The sequence below is a fragment of the Grammomys surdaster genome, unplaced genomic scaffold, assembly GCF_004785775.1.
Source record: "Grammomys surdaster isolate TR1022 unplaced genomic scaffold, NIH_TR_1.0 125749, whole genome shotgun sequence".
Classification (NCBI taxonomy): Eukaryota; Metazoa; Chordata; class Mammalia; order Rodentia; family Muridae; genus Grammomys; species Grammomys surdaster.
The window spans coordinates 1,296,472-1,303,979 of record NW_021620581.1 but is presented as its reverse complement, the minus strand read 5'-3'; the positions used below and the strand labels follow the sequence as shown (position 1 = coordinate 1,303,979).

General features: G+C 41.5%; 1 pseudogene; it reads left to right on the top strand.

Annotated features, from left to right (window-relative positions):
• Positions 1-363: 363 nt before the first annotated feature.
• Positions 364-1,299, top strand: LOC114639631 (annotated as a pseudogene).
• The last annotated feature ends 6,209 nt before the right edge of the window (positions 1,300-7,508 follow it).

The following is a 7,508-nucleotide window of genomic DNA, read 5'->3' as shown; positions in this document are numbered from 1 at the left end:
AGAGATGAGGAAAGAAATATTTCTGTGTATCTTTAAGAGGCTGAGAAGAAACCGAATAAGCAACAGAAATCCTCTACAACACCCAAACAGTGCCTGTCTGAAGGTGAACTTCTGGCAGGACTGGAGAATGCTCCACGTCAGAGTAACATAAACTTATTCTGAGAATTCACCTCAGACAAAAGGAGGCTATCACAGATTAGCCGTAAGAGACACGTGCAGGACCATAAAGCATCCTCCAAGCAAAATCTTGTAGTAGGGGGTTTTGAGAGCTACCCAAAGGATAGCTGTCAGAATCCACTCACCCTCTCCCTTTTTCCCTCAGACCTGTGAGTCTTCATCCTTGTGTTCTCAAGAAAACTCAGCATGGATCTTCCTGAGGACAGCCAGAACTTCAACCTCCCGGACAGTACTTGGCCCCAAAGGGAGGCAAGGGACCTGTAGGGCTCCCAGATCACCATAGCAGATGTGAGGGAGCTAGAGCCCACTACCACCTCAGAAAATATGTTTGTAGGAGGCTTGATGGGGTTCATTCCAGAGTTCTCAGAGAGCCTCCTATCCCCCCATTGCCATGGGGTCCACTGCAGGAACACCATCAGCTGGGGTTTCAAGCAGCCAAGTAATTGAAGTCAATAGAAAGGTAGTTGATTTGATCCTGTTCCTTGCTCATCAAAAACAGGAGGAAACAGCTGACATCCATGGCAGAGATTCTGTATATAGTCATCTGAGACTATTAGGAGCAGTTACCCTGTGGTCTTTACTAAGTCCGCTGACTGCATGAGGCTGATGTTTGTCCTTGAGGTGAATTCTCAGAATAAGTTTATGTTACTCTGATGTGAAGCATTCTCCAGTGATTATAGAAAGAAAGTCCCTTGTCCACTCCTACTCTCTTGTCCCCACACTGGGGATCACCTATGATGGGATGCAGCATGGTTTTTCCAGGCATACCCAAGACAGGCCTGGAAAACATCATGCTATGTACCATCTTCATAGACAACAGTGAGGAGGTGCTATGGAATATATTGAACAACGTGGGGCTGTATGCAGGGAGAGATCATTTCATATATGCATAGGACAGAAGCCTCATTACTGAGCACTTTGTGCAGGAAGGGTACCTGGAATACAAGCAGGTGCTGGACAGAGATTCTTCAAGCCATGAGTTTCTGTAGGGGCCCAGGACACACGCAGAAACCACCAAAATGAAAATATTGAGGCTTTTTTTCCTGACTCATTAATCAGGATACTCAATCCTGCCCCACCAGGTATGAAAAGGCTTTGAGAGATGAGATAGAGAGAACCTAATCAGGTTCACCAAGCAGATGGTACTACTGCTATGGCCAGCACATATTCTAGTGCACTGACAGTTCCCATCCAACATCAGTTCAGGTAGAGTGTTTGGTCTAAATACTGTACTCTCTTTTGAGAGCTGGTGGGAGGAGAGTGTGAACCATTCCATTCTTGTACTGACTGGATGACTTAGAGTTCCTTGTTATTACAAAATGTTGCTACTTTTACTACAAGGCAGCTGGAGAATTTTAAGTTTATGAATAGCATTATAACATACCTCCTGTTGTTGCTCCATTTTGGGAGAATTTTATTGTTTTGTAAACAAATGAGAATGACTTATATCTAATTTGTAGTATGTTTCAAGATACCGTGGTATTCTAATAGGAACTACCCAGGAAATGGGAAATAACTTGGCATTTTCTTGAAAAACAGAATAAAATTATTTTTGATTGCTTTATTAGTTTTAGTTTCCTTTTCTGGTTAGCTAATTAAAACGAAAGCTAACGTAAGGTGAATGCAGTCTCTTTCCCAGACCTTCACTGAGCACCAGCTGCACAGTGAGAGTTCCTGTATTAGCAGGGTAACTGAAGAAAAGACTTATTTTTTTCTATGAAAAGGTTTAAGTTCAACTGCAACAGCCCTGTCAGGAATGCAAGTTAGAATTCCATTTTTATCACAAATATAAGTACAGGATGGCTGCAGAGGGGATCCCTGGGGCAAGTAGTCCCTTTTCAGTGGTGTAAACCAAGGCAATAATAAGACCAAGTAAAGGGCCTAGGGAGGTGTGAATGACTCAGGGCTAAGAGAAGAGAAAATTGCTCTGAGCTGTCACTATTGGTGACATGAGGGACCCAAGATGGGATGTCCCTAGGTGATTGAACACTTGTATAACACATATAGTCAGGAAGGTTTTATCCCCATCAACAAAAAACAGGAAACCGAAATATGCAGAGAAGAATGGTGGCCTGCTGCTAGAGTTACAGATGAATACAGCATATGTAGGGCATGGCTTTTTCTGGGTAGGAGCACCAGAATTTTGAGGCCTAGAACTCCTTCTCTGGTGCTCTTCTGCCTCCATGGTCATGTGAGACACAGCAGACTACTAAATCCACTGTGTGTAGTGTGTGTTTCCTGCATGTGAAGTGTACCACATGTGATCCAGATGTCCCCAGAGGACAGAAGAGGGTGCCAGATTTCACAGAGCCAGAGTTACAGATGGTTGAAAGTGTTCCTGTGAGTGCTTGAAACTGAACTTGTCTCCTCTGCAAGAGCAGGAAGTTCTTAGCCAAATGTCTAGCCCCAGATCAATTGAAGTTTGAAAAGAAATCATTTGTGTATGTATGCATGAGGGTGGATAATATGTGTGTTGTTAGGAATGGCAGAGAACATATTTCAAGGTGGTTCTTCCTTCCACCTTGTGATGAAAGGACTTCACTTGTTTCTGCTGCTGCAGTCTGTAGTCCATGATGGCGGGCCTGCAAGATGTTGGCCCATTCTTCTGCTCTTCTCCCATATTGCCAAGGGAGTACAAGGATTATAGGCATACACTGCTGCATCCCACTATTCATGATACCGGGATGCAAATCAGAACCTCAGGCATGAGCAGCTAGTAATTTTAACCTGAGATCCAGCTCCCAACTGCAAGATAGCTTTTCATCTCAGTTACCTCTAGTGAAGTTTTGACACATAGTCAACAGATGTCTAATGATTGGGCAGATTTAGTGAAGTTTCGTTGTGAAATTTCATTCTGGCTTCTTAGCTCTCCCCAGTCCCATATTTCACTATAGTTCTGTTCACTCAAGGAACTGCACCGGAGCTTTCTCCTGCAGCAAACATACTCCAGCCATTTTGATGGATGGCTCACTTTGCAGGAGAGGATGTGCTTAGTCCTGCTGTGACTTAATGTACTTAAGTGCATGGCTACCCATCCCTTTCTCTGAGGAATAGGGGATGAGGGAATGTGAAAGGGGTGTTAAAGTGGGACTGGGACTGGGAGGAGAGGAGGAAGGTGGGCCTGGATCAGGATATAAAGTAAGTCAGTAAGTAAATAAATACATACATGGAAAAAGAAAAATAAAACCACCCTAAAGAGGCTGCATGCTGTGAATCCAACTGTATAAAACTCTAAAATGTTGAACCTATATAAAGAGTGAAAATGTTAAATGATTACAAAGATTATGGAAGATGGATAAAGAATTAATGTCTGGGTAGACCATAAAAGTATTACTTATGTTTATATTTAAATAAATATATTTTATATTTTATTACTTTAATAATGTAATTAATTAATATAATTACATAAGCACATATTATGCATTTATATTTATAGTAATGGATACATTTATTATCAAAACAGAATATACCACACTAGGACTGAACCCTACCAACTATTAACTTTTAATGATACTAATACATCAATATTAAGTTTACCATTTATAAAATTTTGTAATCACAGTGGTGTGGGAAAGTAATAGTGGCTAATTCCTACATTTGGAGACAGAAGCTACAAAAAATCATTAGTGAATTTTAGTCTATTTTTCTGTGAAGCTAGAATTGTCTGAAAATAACGTTTAATACTGTGTATGTTGCAGGTGGCTATGGGTCTGTTTTTATTACTACTAATGGAATAGCTTAGCCTAACTTACTTTATAAACACCAAAGTAAATAGATTATTTAGCTCTTATTTCTGGATATTTAAGAGAACAGCAGTAGCTCTAGGGAAAACCTAATTGTAGAAGATAATACAAGAGTGGGATCAAGTGTAAGAGAGAAGACTCATAGGAAAGCATGGAAAGATTCAGGGGCAGGCTCTGGATTTACTAAAAACTCTCACAAAAAAATGGATGAAAACCAAATTTATATGTGTTTTTATACAAATTTAATGTGCAATAGTAGGAAAATTCAGAACTATATTTTTTAACTAATTTATTTATGTAATTTACACCTTGACTGTAGTTTCCCCTTCCTTCCTCTCCTTTGAGTGCTCACTTATTCTCCCATATAATTGTCCTCCCTCTTCAGAAAAAAGGAGTCCTCCTATGGATGTCAAACAGCTTTGATATATCAAGTTTCAGTAAGACTAAGTGCATCTTCTCCTATTGAGGCTAGACTAGGCATCCCACTAGGGGGAAAGCTACAAAAGGCGGGAAACAGAGTCAGAGATAGCTCCTGTTCCTGCTTTTAAGTGTCTAATATGAAAAAAAAAAGCTACACAAGCTACTTGTAGGCTCCTGTCTACAAGTACAGCAAAGTATCATTAACAGTGTCAGGAGTAGTATCTCTCTCATGGCATGGGTTTCAAGCTGGACCAGTCATTGGTTGGCCATTCCCTCAATTTGTGCTGCATTTTTCCTACTACATATCTTATAAGCAGGGCAAATTGTTAGTAGATTGTTTTGTGGGAGGGTTTGTGTCCCAATCCCTCCATTGGAAATCTTGCTTGGTTACTCGAGTTAGTTGATTCAGTATCCACATCAGCCATTGCTATGAGTCTTAGTCTAGGGTCTCATTCATAGGTTTCTGGGAATTTTCATTGTGTTAGGTTTCTAGCTTATCCATGAGATGCTCCAGCCTCCATTTCAGTTTTCTCTCCCAGTACTTTCTCCCTCCTTACTCCTGGCACCTGATTCTTCCTGTTCTCATCCCCACCTCCACTCCCATCCAGAGAGAGAGAGAGAGATAGCAGGGTATCTTTTCTGTATATACCCAGGAGTGGTATAGCTAGGTCTTGAGGTAGAATTATTCCCAATTTTCTGATAAACTGCTATATTTATTTCGAGAAGACTGTATAAGTTTGCACTCCTACCACTAAGGAAGGAAGGAGTGTTCTGCTTGCACCACATTCTCACCAGCATGATTTGATGCTTGAGTTTTTGATCCTAGCCTTTCTGACAGATGTAAAACAAAATCGCTGAGTCTTGAGATTTGCATTTTCATGTTGGCTAAGGATTTTGAGCATTTCCTTAAGTGCTTCTTGACTACTCTGTAGAGAATTCTCTGTTTAGATCTGTATTCCAATTTTAGTTGGGTTTTTGGTTTGCTGATGTCTAGTTTCTTGAGTTCTTGATATATTTTGGATGTCATCCCTCTCTTAGATTTGGTGTTGGTGAAGTATTTCTCATTCTGTAGGCTGCCATTTTGTCCTATTCATGATGTCTATTGCCTTGCAGAAGCTTTTCAGTTTCACGAGGTCCCACTTATTAATTGTTGATCTTAGTGCATGTACCATTGGTATTCAGTTCAGGAAGTTGTCTGCAGTGCTTATGCTATCAAGGCTATGCCCACTTCTTCTTCCATTGGATTTAGTGCATCTGATTTTACACTGAGGCCTTTGATCCATTGTTTAACCTAGAGTACAGATGTACATGTGAAATTACATCTCATTGGATTCAGTTCCTATCTATGATTATTTCCTATTTATGTGTCTTCTGTTTTCAAGTTTCTAACAGTGCTTTGTATTCTTATCAATTTAGAGTTTAGAGATTTGTAATTAGTTTTAGGATTTATGCAGGTATCTATCACATAATCTAAACAGTAAAATAATTAAAAAGGAAAATTTAGCATATGCAAAAAATAAATTAGAGCAAACACCTATGTTTTCTGCAAAAGAAATGCTTATAGTAAAAACAACAGTTTTCATCCTTCCCTATTGCTAAGCACAGTTCTAAGTCTCTTAGATCTTCCTCATATTGTTTCTTCTATTCAAAATACTATGCACATTCTGGTATTTCTTATTATTTTATCAGTCATAAAATTGCTGTTTTACCCTTTATTCACAATGATCATTCATTAAAACATATTTTCAATATAAATATATAATATTTTTATTAATCTTTAAGATTTACATTATTATATCTACATAGAGTATTATTCATTTAGTTAACCTGAGACACTCACTGGTCTAATACAGCACAGGTCTGGAAAGGCTCCCAGTATAGGGAGCAAGATGGAAATTAGAAAAACCCTGCCTAGAACTGTGGGCCTAGAGCCAGAGTGAGCTCAAGAAAAACAGTCCTTGTCACTCAAGTGAGTTCAGTTGAGGAGCAATCCCAAGATGATCACTAGACCCGAAATGTGGGATCTGGACAGAGACCTAGCCTGAGATGATCGCAAGCCCCTTGCTATTCAGGGAGGGAAGGGGCAGACTATGCTCTAGATGACCCATGTCCAGTGCCATAATTCATAAGCATGGCATAGAATTTCTGAGACCATTCCTGAGATGATCTCAGACTCTCAGAGACCATGGCTACCACTAAAAGGTACACGTAAGTGGAGGAGAAAAGAGAAAGAGAAACAGAAGGATGTGAGTACAATGGAGAGAGGCAGAACTGGAGACTGGGGGCTAGTGATGTACTTGTAATCACAGCCTGATGTAATTAGCTTGTGATCCCACCTAAAACCATGGTGGATTCCTGGCCTGTGATGATACCTGAAGGCCACATAGGGGTCTGTTACCACAAAACGGGTATTTTACCATCCCTAGTCTGGGCTGCTGCCAGGGGACATATTAATCTGAGGGCTGTGCAGAACTGGCTCTATCTCTCACCTGGGCTGCCCTGGGGGCACGGGAGCAGGCGAGTTGACCCTGCCCCTAGCCAGCTGCACTACTCTGGAGTTGAGGGTGCTGCACTTTGTGGAAGTTGTGGGTGTGCAGAGCTGGCATAGCCAGTGGTCTCCTGTGTCGTGGCTTGAACAAAGGGAAGCTACTCTCCTCCCCTTCCCCCCTTACCACCTACAGCAAGTAAGAGACCTAGCTCTGGTGTCATGAAAGCGGGAGAGGCAGCCTCGTGCCTCATCAGTTGCAATACCCAGGAAAGTGAGCAACACACCTTACCTGGGCAGCACAGTATAGATAACCCTGATGAGGGGCACAGGCAAGACTACCCTGAGTATGTGAGCATGAAAGAATTGGCAGCCACTTATTTGCCCTTCAGAGACTTGGCAAGGTAGAGATTTCCCCTCCTACTTGCCCTTTGCTCTGCACTTTACTTGGGTAGCACAGCTCTGGGTGTAGGGGAGCTGGTGATCCATCACTGAAGGCATACATGTGGGAGAGCCAGCCCTGCCTTTTTCCTGTTCTGCAGGTGGCATTGGTGAAGGGGAGATTACTTTCCCTTTTGCTGGAGCCACTGCTGAAGGAGGAGCAGAGTTGGACCTGCCTGCATCTTGAGAGCAGAAGAGCAGTCCCTACCCCTCACCAGCTATAACACTGGAGAGAGGAGGTC